General features: G+C 32.1%; 1 protein-coding gene across 2 annotated transcripts in view; it reads left to right on the top strand.

The window, feature by feature from the left end:
• Positions 1–14,422: 14,422 nt before the first annotated feature.
• The window catches only part of LOC135139276 (epithelial discoidin domain-containing receptor 1-like), a 466,539-nt gene continuing 460,129 nt past the window's right edge, over positions 14,423–20,832 (top strand). For both annotated transcript variants that reach the window (XM_064069455.1, XM_064069454.1), the window contains exon 1: positions 14,423–14,624. The gene's annotated coding sequence lies outside the window, so the exon portion shown is untranslated. The remainder of the gene's footprint in view (positions 14,625–20,832) is intronic.

Here is a 20,832-nt window from a genome sequence, read left to right as displayed (position 1 = left end):
CGCCAACTGGCGCCGACATTAAAAAACAGCGCTAATCTTGGGCGCCAAGTCGCCAAAATGGCGATAAATCGCCAAATCTGGGCACCCTGCGAATCACGCTTAATGGAAATAATTGCTTCTTTAAATTCAAAACGTGTATTTATCTCGAGAGTAAATAATCGGAGTTATGCAGCTTAAGTTATGTATTGCTTTCCGCAATTCCAATGCAAAATTGCAACACCGTTTTGGCAATACCAAACGAGAATTCTAATAACATAACCTCCAAATTTTTTTATCTTATCTACGTTTTCGACCCTAAGAGCTGTCTCTTAGGCGGGTTGCGAGGATAAAGTACCTTAAGCAAATATAAAGATGTTTATGAATTAATGATTTTTTAATTACACATTCCGTTTTGACATTCCGACCGTTAGATAAAAGTCTAAATTTAGTTCTTTATAAATTTGGAAGATGTGACTTACAAACGATGAACGCCGTACTTTGTACAATCCGAACGTCATGATTTATTTATAAATGCTGGCCGCGGTCCTTCATGAATGACTAAGATCATAGTTTAATAGCGATGGACGGCGCAATCCTTTATTCTGAACTCTGTATTTTGTACTGAGCGACTAACGCCATAATTTTAGTTCTCGTAATAAAAAACTGATAAATTTTGAAAGTTGTATTTTAAACTAAGAATTGCTAATATATGAGGCTTGAAAAGATGAAAGAATTAATCAGTTTATTTTAAATAGTAACTCAAGAATGGTTTTCCCCGTCTTAAGTAGTAATGTAATGATGGATCACAAGTATAAACTCATCATATTTTGCATATCTTAGACATTTATTCGTAAAAATTTTGACATGACGTCATCAATTTCTTGAGGAGATAGAGATATATTTTGATTAAAAATTTACCATGCTGCAATACCTTCAAAATATCTGCACGATTTCAAGGCATTCGGTTTTGCAGTTGTTGATTTCATCAATAAACTAAATTGAGTCATTCATTATTTTTTTTGCATCACCCTGTATCAGCAAATTGAAAAAATAATAATGCAAATGCAGTAATTTCAAAAGTGTGCGGTACACTTTTAAAATTATTGAACTATATGTAGGAGAGAAAATTTGGAGAAAACATGTTTTTTATGTGTGTGTGTGTGTGAGGGCGTTACATTATTTTTTTACCATTTATCTACATTATCAAACGTCAGATTTTGATATAACATAAATTATAAATTCACTTTTAAGTCATTGCAAAGTGTTTAATTACATCTCACGAACACATAAATCACATTTTTAATGATAATATTCTATACTAACATAAATAGAACAAATTAGAAAATAGTAGTAATTGACTATTTAATTACTATTTTGGTAACAGTAATGCAGGTGGCTGCTTGGCTGGAAGTCGTATGTGCCAACAAACGCTCAGTTGAAAACGAAATAGTAATTTTGTAATAATCAAATTAAAAACAAATAAATTTTATATTCCGTTACATTTGAGCCAGAAGGGCTTGAGCAGCATATCCGTCTTGTTTGTTAGCGCCGCTGACGATGTGTTGCGACTCGAAACTCAAGGTTGAACTTGCGCTAATCGCCCGACGAGTAAGATGACCAATTTTGCAAGGTCAGGAGACGTGCCAAGAAATTCCCACAGACTGACTGTTCCATGCGTCAAGCGTCATTCCATATCGGAGACTGCACGGAGTGTTCGGAATCCGTTGTAAAAAGGGAGCAGCGAATAAAGCATTTGTTAAGACGCTGTGTTTTTCTAAATTTGGGGAAAAACAAGCTAGTAGTATAAACAGTCTCTGCACAAGTTCAGACATAGTAAAATATTATACAAGACGATAAACAATCTTAATCTAGTCGTGAAAAATAATCCACTCATGGCTATTGCCACTCGTGAATTAACACTTTTCACTCATAGATAAAGAATTTGTTTATCGTCTTGTATAATACACAACTATTAGTCAGCTGTTTTGAGGCGATAAACTTATTCAAATCAAAGAAGTGTCTAACTGACATTCTTCCGATGTATAAACACAAACATTTTTAACACCGCGCATGATGTTGAAATACTCGTATTGCAGTTGGTAATGTGTTGTAAATGTATTTTATTTTATTTTGTACCAAATTTTAAAAATATTCCAAAGCGACTGTAGCAATACCTACTTTCAATACGCCGCGCTGGCAAAAGAAAACGCTGGCTCGTCCGGTTCTTTATCATAATTGTGTTTATAATGTATTAAAGAATTTTTAATGTAATACTTTCAATTATGCAATTTAAAAATTGGTAAAAAGAGTTTAGACAGTAAATACAAAATGTTGTCCTCAATTCTCAAAATTGTTGATTTTTAAAGTTAAAATTACATATTAGAAATAATTTATGAATAAATAATAAAACTTCGGTTACTTACATCACAGAAAATTTTATTATGTTGATCATCTTATGAAAATAGTAGATTTTTTTGGAGATTCTTTTATTATAAACATGATCATGAATGTGAAATGACTTAATTAAAAGAAACATTTAAAAACTGATTAATGCTATAAAAGTTATCCTCAATTCTCAATCTTGTTTATTTTTAAAGTTAAAATTACATATTAGAAATTATTTTGGAATGCTTCTTTAATTTCAAAACGTGCAGTTAACTTGAGAGTAAGTGAACGTAAAATCTGCAACTCAAGTTTCGCATTACAGTTTGTAACATGAATGCAAAATTGCAACACATTTTTGGTAATACCAAACGAGAATTCTAATAACATAACCTCCAAATTTTTGACTTTATCTCTGCTTTCGGGCCTAAGAGACTTCACTTAGAGGCGTTTCGGGGATAAACACGTTATGATACGATTTTATCTTTGATGCATAAATGATCATTACATAACATAATATTCCGCTTCCTTTTAGGAATGAATATTAAATTTTGCTTTGGAAGTCAAGTTCTTACTGAAAATTTAATTTTTAAGATTCATTACAAAAATTTGTCACAAAACAACGAAAACGGTGTCTTAAATTTACGCATCCATTCTAGAAAGTGGTAGGATATTCAGAAAAATTCATTTTGTTGAGTTAACTATTAAAATTTTTGTAATGACGGAACATGTCATATGGAAAAAAATGCTTCTTTAATTTCAAAACGTGCAGTAAACTTGAGAATAAGTGAACGTAAAATCTGCAATTTAAGTTTCGTATTAGAGTTTGTAACATGAATGCAAAATTGCAACACCTTTTCGGTAATACCAAACAAGAATATTAATAACATAACCTTCAAATTTTTTACTTTATCTCTGCTTTCGGGCCTAAGAGACTTCTCTTAGCGTTGTTACGGGGATAAGCACGTCATGATACGCTTTCGTCTTTGACGCATAAATAATTAATACTTAACAAAATACATATTCCGCTTTCTTTTAGGGATGAATATCTTAGATCATATAATAAATAGATACCACCATGCCGTGTTCTTTCCCTAGCAGAGCCTGTGACGACATCCTCCTGTCACACATCTCTCTCGTGCATGGAGGGATTACAATGAAGCTATCCTTGCCTGATCACTATTTGAATTTTGCGCGCCTAAATTTTAGGAAGTATGTCTGAACTAACTTCGTACGAAAGATGTTGACAGCTTGATTTTATAAATAATTCACAGTAGATAATGAAAGGAATAGTAAATTATTGGGCAGCAATTGTGATCCTTTATGATTACATCACTTAAAATAGGATCTTTGTTCTAAATTCTAAAATTGTTTTCTGTACAACAACTCGAAAGAGAGGTTAGAAGAAACATCTGTCAAAAGCGATTTGTTGTGCTGGTGCGGTACAAGGATAGAAGTGAAATAGACATATACAGATGAAATGCATCTAACAAAGATGAAGATGTGGTGATCACACAAGGATAGCATTATACTACTCTTCTTGACGTAGAAAACGACAACAGATAGCTTCATGTCTAGTCACAGCTTTCAGTTTGAGTATTGGTATCTATTTATTATATGATCTAAGATGAATATTCAATTTTACTTTGGAAGTCATGTTCTTACTGAAAATTTTATTTTTAGGATTCATCACAAAAAATTTGTTACAAAACAACGAAAGCGGCTTCTAAAATTAACGTATCTATACTAGAAATTTGTATATTCAGAAAAATTCAGTTTGTTGAGTGAACTATAAAAATTTTGGTAATGACGAAACACGTCATATGGAAAAAAATGCTTCTTTAATTTCAAAACGTGCAGTTTACTTGAGAATAAGTGAACGTAAAATCTGTAACTCAAGTTTCGCATTACAGTTTGTAACAAGAATGGAAAATTGCAACACCTTTTTGGTAATACCAAACGAGAATTCTACTAACATAACCTCCAAATTTTTGACTTTATCTCTGCCTTCGGGCCTAAGAGACCTCTCTTAGAGGCGTTTCGGGGATAAGCACGTCATGATACGATTTTATCTTTGATGCATAAATGATTATTACATAACAAAATATTCCGCTTCCTTTTAGGAATGAATATTATATTTTGCTTTGGAAGTCAAGTTCTTACTGAAAATTTCATTTTTATGATTCATTACAAAAATTTGTCACAAAACAACGAAAACAGTGTCTTAAATTTACGCATCCATTCTAGAAAGTGGTAGGATATTCAGAAAAATTCATTTTGTTGAGTTAACTATTAAAATTTTGGTAATGACGGAACATGTCATATGGAAAAAATACTTCTTTAATTTCAAAACGTGCAGTTAACTTGAGAATAAGTGAACGTAAAATCTGCAATTTAAGTTTCGTATTACAGTTTGTAACATGAGTGCGAAATTGCAACACCTTTTTGGTAATACCAAACAAGAATACTGATAACATAACCTCCAAATTTTTGACTTTATCTCTCCTTTCGGGCCTAAGAGACTTCTCTTAGCGTTGTTACGGGGATAAGCACGCTATGATACGATTCCATCTTTGACGCATAAATAATTAATACTTAACAAAATACATATTCCGCTTTCTTTTAGGGATGAGTATTCAATTCTGCTTTGGAAGTCATGTTCTTACTGAAAATTTTATTTTTATGATTCATCACAAAAAATTTGTTACAAAACAACCAAAATGGCTTCTAAAATTAACGTATCTATTCTAGAAATTTGTATATTCAGAAAAATTCAGTTTGTTGAGTGAACTATAAAAATTTTGGTAATGACGAAACACGTCATATGGAAAAAAATGCTTCTTTAATTTCAAAACGTGCAGTTTACTTGAGAATAAGTGAACGTAAAATCTGTAACTTAAGTTTCGCATTACAGTTTGTAACAAGAATGGAAAATTGCAACACCTTTTTGGTAATACCAAACGAGAATTCTACTAACATAACCTCCAAATTTTTGACTTTATCTCTGCCTTCGGGCCTAAGAGACTTCTCTTAGAGGCGTTTCAGGGATAAGCACGTCATGATACGGTTCCATTTTTGATGTGTAAATTATTACTTAACAAAATATCGCGCTTCTTTGAGCGACTAACGTTATAATTGTAGTTCAGGTACTAAAAAATTGTAAATTTTGACAGTCCTCTTTTCAATTAAGAATTGCTTTTATATAGTGATTGAAAAGATTAAAAAATTAATCAGTTTATTTGAATAAGCAAACCAAAAATATTTTCTCCATCAAATTGAAAATTTGAAAATTCTGTACAGTTTCTGTTATTGTTGAAAAACGCATACCCAAACATATGCACGTGTCTTATTAGCGACGGTTTTGATGACGTCATCAGAAAATTTTCTTGTAGCAAAATTTGCATGAAACCTACTCTTACTATTTTTTTATCTGTACATTAACAGATCGTTCATGTTTTTTTTTATTTATCAATATATAAAAATTAAAAATAAAATTTTAAAATTCTGCAATTGACTGAATGGGGTAAGGAAGATCTGTACAACACCACTGACAATTTGGGTTAGTGGTAAAAGCTAAATTACAAATTTGAAGTTAATACCTTATGTAAAATTTAACATAGTCAAATCCGGTAGCTTCGAAGATTATCTGTCTAAGAAAAATTCATATATTTTTTTAAACAATTCAAGGCGGATTCATAAACTACACGTGCAGGAGTATGTTATTTCATGAAACTTAATCAACATATATTATGTCAAATTTTGGTGTGACGTCATCACAGCATTGGTGGCGATGATTGGACAAAATGGTTAGCGTTTTACCATCTACACGATATGTATAACATATGTGCAAAATTTGAGAAACATCGGTTCGGTAGTTTCGAAGATTATCTGTCTAACATCAATTCATAATTTTTTTTTTCTGAAACAAATCAAGACGGATTCATACACTAGACGTGCTGGAGTATGTTATTTCATAAAATTTAACCAACATATATTAAGTAAATTTTTGGTGTGACGTCATCACCGCGTTGATGGAGATGGTTACACAAAATTTGATTATCGTTTTACCATCTACATCATATGTATAACATATGTGCAAAATTTGACAAATATCGGTCCGGTAGTTTCGAAGATTATCTGTCTAACAAAAATTTATGAACTGTATTTTTTTTCTAAACACTCGGAGGTCTGAGGTAAAAATTGAAGACGGATTCATAAACTACACGTGAGGGGTATCTTATTCCATAAAGTTTAACCAACATGTGTGAACTAAAATTTGGGTGTGACGTCATCACACGGTGGGGATGGTTAGACAAGGTTTGATTAGGGTTTCACCATCTACACGATATACGATATGCGTAAACTTTGATAAAAATCGGTACAGTGGTAAAAAAATTGACATCGACGACAGACGACACCAGACACGTAACCAAGGGGAGGCCACCCCTGCAAAACCCTGTGCCACCCCTGGTGCCCCCTTAAATTAATTTTAAATTTTAAAAGTAAAGAAAATTCGAAATTTCAGGTCAGAAGTAAATTTTATCTGTGAGTAGTCTTATGTTCTTATCTTGTAATATAACTCTCTGAGTAATGCGATACTGCTGTGAACAGTTTTGTCGATAACTTTTTTAAGCAATTAGCCGGTACAACTGATATGCCTTTTACACACTATGCAGTATTGGCACGCAGACTTTAAATGCATTCTCATGGTGTTGGTCAATTTCAACTATTTGCACCCCATTAAATTTATATACTGGTTGTGATTCAAGTAAAATATTGATTTATAATAATGAACACTTTTTTTAAAGGCCCCCTTATTTGAAATTAGTGCCCGGCTGGGCCCCTCCAAAATAAAGGGCTGGTTACGTGTCTGGACGACACATTAGAGACGACAGACGACAGACGACAGACAAAAGACGACAGAAGACAGACGACAGACAGACGGAAATGAGACACCTATGTATTCGTATTGTAGAGGTCATGAAACGTCGAGAAACTATAAAATTGGCCATTCGTCCGATGGATCCGATTACAATACTTCTTTGGCTCACTCTCGGGAAGTAAAAATTGAAAAAACGAAATCTCTCGACAATCTCAATTTCAAGCCCGATTGTCATACAAACAAAAAAGGTTAAACTATGTTACCTCAAATCTAAATCATCTATCTGATATCGTAACCAAATTATTTCTCTCATCAGGCGTTCGTTTTCTCTTTAGTTAATTTGTCTCTACTTTCCGTTGTCTACCCACATTTCATCACCCTGCCTTTGCAGCGCTTATTTAGTGCGTTTTATTACTTTGAATATTTTTAAAAATACGAGATAATTGACAGTCCAGATTTTTTTGGTGAAAACACCATAAAACATAGGGTCGCCCAGATGGGCGGCATGACGCATAAAATTTAGTGCGTTTTATACCTTTCAAGATTTCTAACAACCCGTGATAATTGACAGTCCCGACCTTTTTGGTAAAAACACCATAAAATACACGGTCACCCATCTGGTTTGAATGTGTCTGCGAAAATTAAAAATAAATGCCTTAACACTGTTTAAATACAAAATGTTATCCTCAATTCTCAAAATTGTTTATTTTTAAAGTTAAAATTACATATTAGAAATAATTTATGAATAAATAATAAAACTTCGTGTACTTACATCACAGAAAATTTTATTATGTTGATCATCTTATGAAAATAATAGATTTTATGGGAGTTTCTTTTATTATAATCATGATCATGAATGTGAAATACCTTAATTAAAAGAAACATTTAAAAACTGATTACTTAATGCTATGAAAGTTATCCTCAATTCTCAATCTTGTTTATTTTTAAAGTTAAAATTACCTATTAGAAATGATTTTGAAATGCTTCTTTAATTTCAAAACGTGCAGTTAACTTGAAAATAAGTGAACGTAAAATCTGCAACTTAAGTTTCGCATTATAGTTTGTAACATGAATGCAAAATTGCAACACCTTTTTGGTAATACCAAACGATAATTCTAATAACATAACCTCCAAATTTTTGACTTTATTTCTGCTTTCGGGCCTAAGAGACTTCTCTTAGCGTTGTTACGGGGATAAGCACGTTATGATACGATTCCATCTTTGATGCATAAATAATTAATACTTAACAAAATACATATTCCGCTTTAGGGATGAATATTAAATTTTGCTTTGGAAGTCATGTTCTTACTGAAAATTTTACTTTTATAATTCATCACAAAAAATTTGTTACAAAACAACCAAAGCGGCTTCTAAAATTAACGTATCTATTCTAGAAATTTGTATATTCAGAAAAATTCAGTTTGTTCAGTGAACTATAAAAATTTTGGTAATGACGAAATACGTCATATGGAAAAAAATGCTTGTTTAATTTCTAAACGTGCAGTTTACTTGAGAATAAGTAAACGTAAAATCTGCAACTTAAGTTTCGCATTACAGTTTGTAATATGAATGCAAAATTGCAACACCTTTTTGGTAAAACCAAACGAGAATTCTAATAACATAACCTCCAAATTTTTGACTTTATCTCTGATTTCGGGCCTAAGAGACTTCTCTTAGAAGCGTTTCGGGGATAAGCACGTCATGATACGATTTTATCTTTGATGCATAAATGATTATTACATAACAAAATATTCCGCTTCCTTTTAGGAATGAATATTATATTTTGCTTTGGAAGTCAAGTTCTTACTGAAAATTTAATTTTTATGATTCATTACAAAAATTTGTCACAAAACAACGAAAACAGTGTCTGAAATTTACGCATCCATTCTAGAAAGTGGTAGGATATTCAGAAAAATTCCTTTTGTTGAGTTAACTATTAAAATTTTGGTAATGACGGAACATGTCATATGGAAAAAAATACTTCTTTAATTTCAAAACGTGCAGTTAACTTGAGAATAAGTGAACGTAAAATCTGCAATTTAAGTTTCGTATTACAGTTTGTAACATGAATGCGAAATTGCAACACCTTTTTGGTAAAACCAAACGAGAATTCTAATAACATAACCTCCAAAGTTTTGACTTTATCTCTGCCTTCGGGCCTAAGAGACTTCTCTTAGAGGCGTTTCGGGGATAAGCACGTCATGATACGATTTTATCTTTGATGCATAAATGATTATTACATAACAAAATATTCCGCTTCCTTTTAGGAATGAATATTATATTTTGCTTTGGAAGTCAAGTTCTTACTGAAAATTTAATTTTTATGATTCATTACAAAAATTTGTCACAAAACAACGAAAACAGTGTCTGAAATTTACGCATCCATTCTAGAAAGTGGTAGGATATTCAGAAAAATTCATTTTGTTGAGTTAACTATTAAAATTTTCGTAATGACGGAACATGTCATATGGAAAAAAATACTTCTTTAATTTCAAAACGTGCAGTTAACTTGAGAATAAGTGACCGTAAAATCTGCAATTTAAGTTTCGTATTACAGTTTGTAACATGAATGCGAAATTGCAACACCTTTTTGGTAATACCAAACAAGAATACTGATAACATAACCTCCAAATTTTTGACTTTATCTCTGCTTTCGGGCCTAAGAGACTTCTCTTAGTGTTGTTACGGGGATAAGCACGTTATGATACGATTCCATCTTTGATGCATAAATAATTAATACTTAACAAAATACATATTCCGCTTTCTTTTAGGGATGAATATTCAATTTTGCTTTGGAAGTCATGTTCTTACTGAAAATTTTACTTTTATGATTCATCACAAAAAATTTGTTACAAAACAACCAAAGCGGCTTCTAAAATTAACGTATCTATTCTAGAAATTTGTATATTCAGAAAAATTCAGTTTGTTCAGTGAACTATAAAAATTTTGGTAATGACGAAATACGTCATATGGAAAAAAATGCTTGTTTAATTTCTAAACGTGCAGTTTACTTGAGAATAAGTAAACGTAAAATCTGCAACTTAAGTTTCGCATTACAGTTTGTAATATGAATGCAAAATTGCAACACCTTTTTGGTAAAACCAAACGAGAATTCTAATAACATAACCTCCAAATTTTTGACTTTATCTCCGATTTCGGGCCTAAGAGACTTCTCTTAGAGGCGTTTCGGGGATAAGCACGTCATGATACGATTTTATCTTTGATGCATAAATGATTATTACATAACAAAATATTCCGCTTCCTTTTAGGAATGAATATTATATTTTGCTTTGGAAGTCAAGTTCTTACTGAAAATTTAATTTTTATGATTCATTACAAAAATTTGTCACAAAACAACGAAAACAGTGTCTGAAATTTAGGCATCCCTTCTAGAAAGTGGTAGGATATTCAGAAAAATTCATTTTGTTGAGTTAACTATTAAAATTTTCGTAATGACGGAACATGTCATATGGAAAAAAATACTTCTTTAATTTCAAAACGTGCAGTTAACTTGAGAATAAGTGACCGTAAAATCTGCAATTTAAGTTTCGTATTACAGTTTGTAACATGAACGAAATTGCAACACCTTTTTGGTAATACCAAACAAGAATACTGATAACATAACCTCCAAATTTTTGACTTTATCTCTGCTTTCGGGCCTAAGAGACTTCTCTTAGTGTTGTTACGGGGATAAGCACGTTATGATACGATTCCATCTTTGATGCATAAATAATTAATACTTAACAAAATACATATTCCGCTTTCTTTTAGGGATGAATATTCAATTTTGCTTTGGAAGTCATGTTCTTACTGAAAATTTTACTTTTATGATTCATCACAAAAAATTTGTTACAAAACAACCAAAGCGGCTTCTAAAATTAACGTATCTATTCTAGAAATTTGTATATTCAGAAAAATTCAGTTTGTTCAGTGAACTATAAAAATTTTGGTAATGACGAAATACGTCATATGGAAAAAAATGCTTGTTTAATTTCTAAACGTGCAGTTTACTTGAGAATAAGTAAACGTAAAATCTGCAACTTAAGTTTCGCATTACAGTTTGTAATAGGAATGCAAAATTGCAACACTTTTTTGGTAAAACCAAACGAGAATTCTAATAACATAACCTCCAAATTTTTGACTTTATCTCTGATTTCGGGCCTAAGAGACTTCTCTTAGAGGCGTTTCGGGGATAAGCACGTCATGATACGATTTTATCTTTGATGCATAAATGATTATTACATAACAAAATATTCCGCTTCCTTTTAGGAATGAATATTATATTTTGCTTTGGAAGTCAAGTTCTTACTGAAAATTTAATTTTTATGATTCATTACAAAAATTTGTCACAAAACAACGAAAACAGTGTCTGAAATTTACGCATCCATTCTAGAAAGTGGTAGGATATTCAGAAAAATTAATTTTGTTGAGTTAACTATTAAAATTTTGGTAATGACGGAACATGTCATATGGAAAAAAATACTTCTTTAATTTCAAAACGTGCAGTTAACTTGAGAATAAGTGAACGTAAAATCTGCAATTTAAGTTTCGTATTACAGTTTGTAACATGAATGCGAAATTGCAACACCTTTTTGGTAATACCAAACGTGAATTCTAATAACTTAACCTCCAAATTTTTGACTTTATCTCTGCCTTCGCGCCTAAGAGACTTCTCTTAGAGGCGTTTCGGGGATAAGCACGTAATGATACGTTTCCATTTTTGATGTGTAATTTATTACTTAACAAAATATCGCGCTTCTTTTTAGGGACGAATATTAAATTTTGCCCTTGAAGTCAAAATCTTATTGTGCTTTTTAGTTGAACAGTTTGTTAGAAAACATTTATTGCAAAATAAAGGAAACTGTTTTTCAAATTTACGTATTTATTCCACATACTTTTTAATTAACGAGAATTCGATTTGAACCCTGGTAATTTTGGTAAAAACAAATCGCGTTTAGGGAAATATTCTTCTTAAATTCAGAACATTTGATTAACTCGAGAATCAATAAACGAAAGTAGGGAAATTAAGTTTCGCATTGTTTTTAGCAAGATTTTAAAATCATTTTGACAAAACCAAACAAAAACTCTTAAATAATCTTATCACAAAATTTTTGACGTTATCCATGCTTTCGGGCCTAAGAAACTTCTTTTAGATAAGATGACCAAATCTAGTAGTAGTTTTTAGAGTTTTGTACTGTTTTTAAATCATGTATTCTCCAATTTAACAGCATACTGTAAATGTACTCCTCTCCGACAAGCGTATTCCCAAAACAGCTTCTTGGTTTATTTTTCTTGTTGTATTGTTTTTGATGATGGGATATATATGAAAAGGATAACGGACCCACGATATGAGTTGTATTTAAAGTTTAAATAATTATAATGACTGCAATTTATTTCCTGTTTAATAAAATTTTTGAAGCAGCATCTTGAGTGGTGAATCATCGAAGTAATATTCAAAAAATACAAAAAATGTAGCCACTAATATGTGTGAATTGAGAATATTTCATTTATTAGTTTCTAATAAATTATTCTAGTTAGTACGTTCTTGTTACAATTATACGTATATTTACTATTTTAGAATTTGTCGAAACAATCATTTAACTGAAAAGCTAAAAAATAGGTTTCCATTTATATTAACTTCAAAAGTCAAAAGAAGAAATCAAGTTTATCTATAAAAACATTGTTCGCTGAACCCAAAGTAAATTAAATCATAAATGATTTTGACAGTAACAATGTGAGTGAAAAATTAATTACTGGAGAAAAATGAAACTAACAAAAAAATCAATTTATAAACAAATATAAGTTTTTTGAATAGTAAATTGTATTCGTTAAAAATGATGTTTTTTAAGTAACAGTTCCGTATTTTTGGAAAAATGTTTCTCGCTTATGTACTATTTTTGAATTTATGAAAGTTGCACACCTTGGTTTAACAGGAGAATAAATTAAGGTAAATGTGCAGTTCTAACCTCAAAAATTCTCTTATCCATGTTTCGGGTATAAGAAGTGTTTGATTGATTCACAAGCCTTAGCAGTGTTGCTCTGAATTATGGATTCGAAAAAGTTTTCCGTTCGGCAAAATTGAAGCATTGAGTTATGCAGCCAGTAATTTTTCATTTAGAAATCAGTTGAATTTCTTTTCCCAAAATGCATAGAGTCCCCATCTGTTTGTCGGGAGCTTAAGCCCGAATTTGGTGAAATCTTTTCGAGGATACGACGGCAATTTCCCCCTGTAAAGACGAACTGCTCTTAGGCCGGACACGGTACTTATAGAAGCAGATTGCGTACTCTTAAGCCCGACAAGCGCACGGGCTTTTTCGTGATTTTACGCCCGCGGCACGGGTCTGTAGAGTCGCTCAGCATAATAATAATAATAATAATAACTGTAGTTTAATTTTTATTTTTTATTTGTTCCGTCAACATGCACTCAGATTTTTCATATTCTTATAAAATTATAGTGAACCCAGTTCAAACGAGCTCTCTAGCAGAAGCAATAATATTTGACATTTCCAATTATTATCTGATAATGTCAATCGTGATAACTTAGGCTTATATGAATGCACTATAAGGGATTTCTTTGATTTCAAACAATTGTCCCGTAACTACCCATTATCGCTTTTTCAGTTCAAATATTTAACATTCAAAAATTGGAAAGAATCACGCTTGCGTAAATGTCTCTCTATTTAAAAGCGATTTTTAAACAAAACCAAATAAATAAATAACGAAAAAACAACATTTTTAAAAAACTTATTACTTTGGTATATTTTTATTTGTAATTTTAACTCGCAGATTATTTCCATTTTCAATATATTTTAATTAAAAAAAAAAATCGGAACGCAAGTATTGATTTTATAAATTCAGGTGCAACAGATTCCTTTTTTATGGCACGTTACTTACTTATTTTCCGCCTAATTAAATTTCCACACACTATAAATAAATAAGTATGTAAATTTCGCCACCCACTCCTCCCGACTTCTTAATAATTACTCATTCCGAGGCAGTGTCGGATGCACTACTTAGCGAATAATTGTATTTATCGAGGAAAATTGGGTATGCGCAATGTTTGGAGAAATATTAGCCCGTATGCTCAGCAGAGAAGAGAATGATAAGGGGTGGGGTTGAAACTCGCTATCAAAAGGGCTGCTGCGGACTCGTCCTGTTCAGTCTGTAGATAACCGTATACGTGGATAGACGGCCAAACTGAGCAACGCTCGCGAATAAAACGTGTCCAAAAACTGACTTCGAACCAATCCTGAACAACTCGCAACTGAAAATAGTGCGTTCTCGCAGGTTTTACAAGTGTGACATTTGGTGCTTGATAGTTCGGTGCTCGAAGTACTGAAACGTGACTGTGTTTTTCAGGATAAAGGATTCGTTTGACAAGGTAGAGTTAGGTGTTTTCGCTGCAACTGAAAATGAAGTGTGAATAAAAGTAGACACCGCTTTCAGCGCAAAATTTTTGGGACTACGTTTTCCGCGTTTTCTTCGTAATAAGATTAAGTTACTGTTTTCGGTTACAAAGAACTGGGATGAGGTCTTTGTTTGTATTCAACCGGCAGTCTTAATCGGCATTATGTTAAAATTGATTATAATGCGGGAATCAACGGAGGAAAATGAATTAAGACATTGAAAACACCTACATTTTGTGTTCTTTTCATCTCGATGTTTTATTCTTGTGGCAATTCGCCCATTCACTTTCTTCGTACAGTTAAAGCAAGTTTTATGTATAAATAAAATTCCTTCGTCCTTGACAGGATAACGCGTACTCGGCATATTTTTCTTTTTTGCTACACGTTAAAAAAGCTTTCTGTTTGTCATTCCTTGATATCAATTTTCTAGATTAAAAAATAACGAAACCGTCAAGGAATACTCGTCTCAAGTCACAGTCACTAAAGTCGGAAAAAACAAAATTAATGTTGAATAGCGGATCCTAAAAATCCCCTAAATTTGATTATTATATTTTTCCTTTTTATTTCTTTATTCGGAACGAATCACCTAATTATTTTTGTTTGTCGGATCAGGATAAACGGATAAAAGCAAAAAGCATTACATGAGATATTCACAATGACAGAATTCTGAAAGAAAACGTTCGGGAAATTTGATTTGGGCTCTCACCTGTGGAGGAAAAAGAGAACTCAAGTGGTGTGGGTTTCTTAATATTTTTTTGTTTCGTGAATAACAGATACTGGGGAAAATCTTGTAACGCGGTTTATGTTATTCATGTTTGATTTTAATAATGTGGGTGGTGGTTATTGGTGTTATTACGCCAAACAGATTGACTTAATTTAATGTTTACATTAAACATATAATTAAAGCTTTAACGCGCTAACATGACATAATGTATAATTACTAATAGTTGTCAAAATATTTTTAGAATTGGCTAAATAAGCAGAATTTTACTTTTAAGCTAGTAATTTAAAAACATAAGTGATGGGGTTGTAGGAACACAGTGTGGTGAAATCATATATTATTTAGCCTCCAGTTTCGTTGTGTAAAATATTATGGGTGGATTGAAAAGTCATCAGATTTATTTTTTTCATATTTAAGTAATGTTTATATCGAAAAGTTTTGGGTCCACAGACAGTGTTGCTAGAATGTTAATAACTTAAATATGCTGCAGCAAATTTATTGTGTAAATTCGTAGGTAATTATAAATTATTATTCAAGTCAACTAAATTGTTACATTGCCATCAATAAACGAAAAAAAAATTTCAAGTCACAGGCACCTACCTCTAAACGGATTCATTATTAAAATTAAATGTGAAATTCGCGTTATAATATAATATAGTTTTTTTATACCGAAAATCTAAAGCACAACCAATATTGCTTGAATGTCAAACTGTATCTTACAGTAAAAATCCATCTCATTTTTTTTCGAGATGTTGGTGGGTGTCAATATATTACTTGCGTAGGTATATAATGTAACATCATTATGAACCTCTCTGTATTAACACAAATGACGAATTTGAAAAACTGAAATTTTAAATCGGTTCGTACACCAAAATTGCTTTTTGGAACATAATGCTGGTATATATGTTTTATTTAATAATTTGTTCAAAAGACTTCATCAAATTTTTGGAGGGGATGAATAGATAGCACTTTTTAATGTTCTGTACTTAGTAAATTATATATCTTGATTAGTCTCTGATCACAAATTTTACAATTTTAATTTTTTTTTTACAAATTTTAATTTTGTAGTTACGTAAATTCAACTCGAAAACTTCAAGTTATGAATGCAATTACAGTATTCAAGTATAATATTTAAAGAATTTCAGCACGAATTTAATCTCAGGTCAAATTTACTTAAAAAAAATTTGAAATAATAAGTATTGTCATTGTATTTGAGAAGATCGATTGATAAATTTTGGTTAGTTTTAGTTAGATTACGTGTTTGATAATTGTGAAGTACAAATGGTAAATTGTTTCTTTAATTAGATGAATAAACGATAAATTTTTTAGTTTTGCTTTTCGTAGGTTTACCTGTGTCTTTTTGGCCATTTATTAATTCTAGAAACATTGACGTGATGATTTTAAAAATGTTTATTTGCGGTATTGTCATATTCTTGATGTTTCTGACTGCTAGAGTATGAAAAAATAGGACTTCCGTTTCCTTCTGTCTGTCCACTGTGTCTAATTCATTGGACAAATAGTCACTGAAAGTATTGGGCTGATTATTGTGAAATTTTATGGATACCTACGTATTTTCGGTATAGATGATAAAATGCTAACCAAAATATGTCTAATCATCCCCATCAAGAATTTGTTGACGTCATCTCAAAATTTTACATTACAAATACTATTTAAATTTCATAAAATAACATACATTAATATAATACAACAACATATGTGTGGTTTATGAATCCGTCTTGATTTTTTATTTTCGACATTCAGATTTTTGTAAAAAAAAACATATTACAATTTAGCTTAGAAAACAGCAAAACTGAATGTGAAATGTTGTCAATGTTTTAAGGTTATCTGAAGCGTGGTATATCGTTAATAAAAAATTGTCTGTTTATTCCCCCAAAAACTTGATGACATCATCTAAAAATTTTGCTGAATAAACAGAGCTAAAATGAGTAAAATACCAGATGATTTTTACTTCCCGAGCGTAAGCTAAGGAAGTATAATAATTGAATCAATCGGATGAATTGTTAGTTTTATGTTTTCTCGACGTTTCATGACCCCTATAGTACGAAAAAAGTAGTTTTCTGTTTCCGTCTGTCTGTCCGTTTGTGTGATGTGTGTATCCATTTTTATTAGATACGTACTCTCCGAAACTATGTATGTTAGAAATATCATATAAATGGTTAAATGTTTAACTAATCCTCCTCACGAACAGTTTGATGACCTCATCTCTATGAAGCGTATTTTAAAATGAGTTGAATGTTATACAAAAATATACTCCTATACTTGTAGCTTACGAATCCGCTTTCAGTTTTTTCGCTGAATGTTCAAATTTCGCAAAAACAATTGCACGTTAGAATAATGCTATATTATTACTACAAGATATATGAGCTCGTGGCTCTGTGGCTCAGCGGTTTTCTCGGTGAACTGCCGACATTCCGTCGTGGGTTCGATGCCAGACTTGCACTGGTAATGCGCTGTGACTACTTTTCTTTGGTGCTGTGACTGGTATTATCCATGTTGATGACGTCATCACAAATTTGTTATTGGTCAAATTAAAAACGAGTGAGTTACACCATTTTCTCGAAAATGTGAGAAAACGTACATCTTTATATAACAGTGATAAAATAGGAATTATAAGATTCATAACATTTTGTTCGATTGTGGTTTAATTAATAATTTTAACCCTCTGTTTAGAGAACACAAACTCATTCAAACAAAACTAAGTTCTACGTGACATTCTTTCGATGTATAAACATAAATAAACCCTTTAGATTGCTATTACCTAGTGCAGAAGGACATTTTATCCTGTTAGTTAAGTGATTTAATTATGTTTTACATTGGCGCATGGGGTTCAAGGTGACATTTACACCACTGGTTTTTACTATATATTAGAAAACAAAAATTTTGTATATTTTTCGAAGAAATGGGATTTGTCGGACTGTACTTTAACGGCGAGGGAAGTTCTGTCGAAGTAACCTTGGAACAATGTTTTTGATTTGTGATCTATGTATAGGGGTTATTATCCATATGTTATCAGGACATTTTCAAGAGTTAATGTGCGACTTCCTGATTTCCTCTTAAGTCTTACGAAATAATTTTATTTTTGCTTCTGTGCCAAAACACATCTGGATAGTTTTTATTCACTTTAAAATAAATTTTTGTCGAAAATTTCAAAAACAATAAGCGAAAGGAATTTGCGGAAATGAAAACAAAGTACAATTTACGTCACAAATAAAAAAATCACACGGTATTATGTCTTATGAGTCTAGGGAAGTTCGGTCCCAGTAGCGTTGGATGATTTTTTTTTCTTTCTGTGACAGTTCATATGCGTATGTGTACAGTTGTCTTCAATTTCTTTTTTCGAGGACTCGCACATTTATGAAGTCGACGCTTATTCATGAAGCTGGTAAAATGCATACTAATTTATTTGTGCATCCCTCCCATAAAACGGATTACGTCTTTTCAAAATATTGTGATAGGCACTTGTAGGTAAATCTCGTTTACATCAATGACATCCCAATTTTTAAATGAATTAACTCTGCGATATTTTTCAGTGTGTTCTAGTTATGATGCAAAATTACATAAGTCCTTTTGGTGTCATTTTGTAACCCTGATGAGAGTTATTTTCTTTCTGAAGTTTTCTTTTCCCGAGCCTTCGCTCACAAATCAATGCAAGACAAACATCAGCAGACACCTTCAAAGGTGCCTCGGCGTCCGACAATTCGTCGTAATTGAAGTAAATTCGTTAAAGTCAAGCAATTATGGCTTAGCTCGTAAGAGTTTTGCCTCTCCGATGTTCTCAAATTCGTTAATACGCGGATCGAAGTTGTCTAAACAAACAAGGCCCCCCAATTAAACTTTCTTCGTCGCACTTTGTGTATCTCTTTTCATCCGGTACTTTTAATTAGAATGGGCTTTAATTATCGTTTAATTACGTAAATTACATGGCCTGATAGTCTTGCACTATAATTTCCCGGATCTTTTCAATCCATTCCGCACACATCCAGCACTCCTTCGCCTAACTGATGGCCCTCTTCATCTAATTAAATCCATCGCAGCTTTTATTGGCCTCCGCGCGGATTTTCGTATCAAAGCCAAATCGAAAACGTCATAATCCATTAGGCATCAGCCGGACTAACTCGATCAGCAATTGTAGCGCCGGAAAAAGCGCCCGGATTAACCGGATCGCTGTATAATTCAGACTAATTTCGTCCTGAACGGAATTACATATGAATAAGTGATAAGTCGCCATTTCCCCGGATGTCATCCGACGGTGCAGACGACGTCCTCCGGGTGGGGAGCTCGTAATTAAACGGAATTATGGTCGGGCCGCCAATGGAAGGAGCTTTTCAATATTTATACTTGATGAACTTGCCGGAAAAAGGTAATCTCGTTACACCGTAATTATTCCGGGAGAAGGTATTGTCGCTCCGAATCCAGTGTTTACCGCAGGTAATGATATTCTCTCATTATCTTCTCTGTTCGTTTTAGAAGTCTTGCCGGGAGGAGTTTGCGTGGACTTTTCTCAAATACATCTAACGCAAGGTTTTCATCCCACTCAAAGCAATAATTCATGATTCTCTAACTAAAGACCATTTATTATATACCGCATGTTTATCTTCAAAGAGCGAGACATTCAGGAAATTTCATCGATATTTTATTTAACTGGAATAGTGGCTTTTAGTTCTTTGTCATTTCTAAATAACTACTAATATCTACAATCAGTTTTCTATAGTTACCACTTGTGGAAACATTGATATCCATGTTTTTCAAAAAATTAATTCACTGACATCTATTATGGTGGTTTTTTTCCAAGAATGTACAGGCTGTTTCAAAGCGTAACGGCGTAAATTATGAAAACATTAATTTGTCTAATATTTGGCTCAACTTAAAGTTTTAAGGAAAAAATTCACAGCGGATTTGTACACCACAATTGTAGAAGTATATTATTGTATAACATTTAAATTATTTTAAAATAGAAATCTTTGAAATGACGTGATCAGGTTTTTGGTGGGGGTGATTAACCAAATGTTGTTTAGCCATTATCGTCTACATTATATTCCTACTATATATACAAAATTTGACAAGAATCGGTCCACTAGTTTCGGAGATTACGTGTCTAATAAAAATCTATAGAGACAAACTGATAGGGAGCCGGACATGGAAGACTACTGTTTTCGTACTCTAGGGGCTATGAAACGTCGAGAAAACATAAAAGTGGCCATTCGTTCAATGAACTCAATTACTATGCTTCCTTAGCCGCTCAGGAAGTAAAAGGTGGTCATATTTAAACATTTTAAACTTCGCCATATTTAAAATGGTGGTCTAGAATTTTGCACAAAATTGACATGAGGAAACTACCAATTTGAAAATCGCCGTATATTAAAGAGTTTTAGACCTTGTTCAACTTGTTGTAGCTACGTTAGCTAAGTCGAAAAGTATATGCAAAATTTCAATCCTCCATC

The sequence above is a fragment of the Zophobas morio genome, unplaced genomic scaffold, assembly GCF_036711695.1.
Source record: "Zophobas morio isolate AGI-343-1 ecotype UQ-CSIRO unplaced genomic scaffold, CSIRO_AGI_Zmor_V1 ptg000031l, whole genome shotgun sequence".
NCBI lineage: Eukaryota > Metazoa > Arthropoda > Insecta > Coleoptera > Tenebrionidae > Zophobas > Zophobas morio.
Note: the sequence above shows the minus strand (reverse complement) of the source record. Positions and strands in the feature narration are given on the sequence as shown.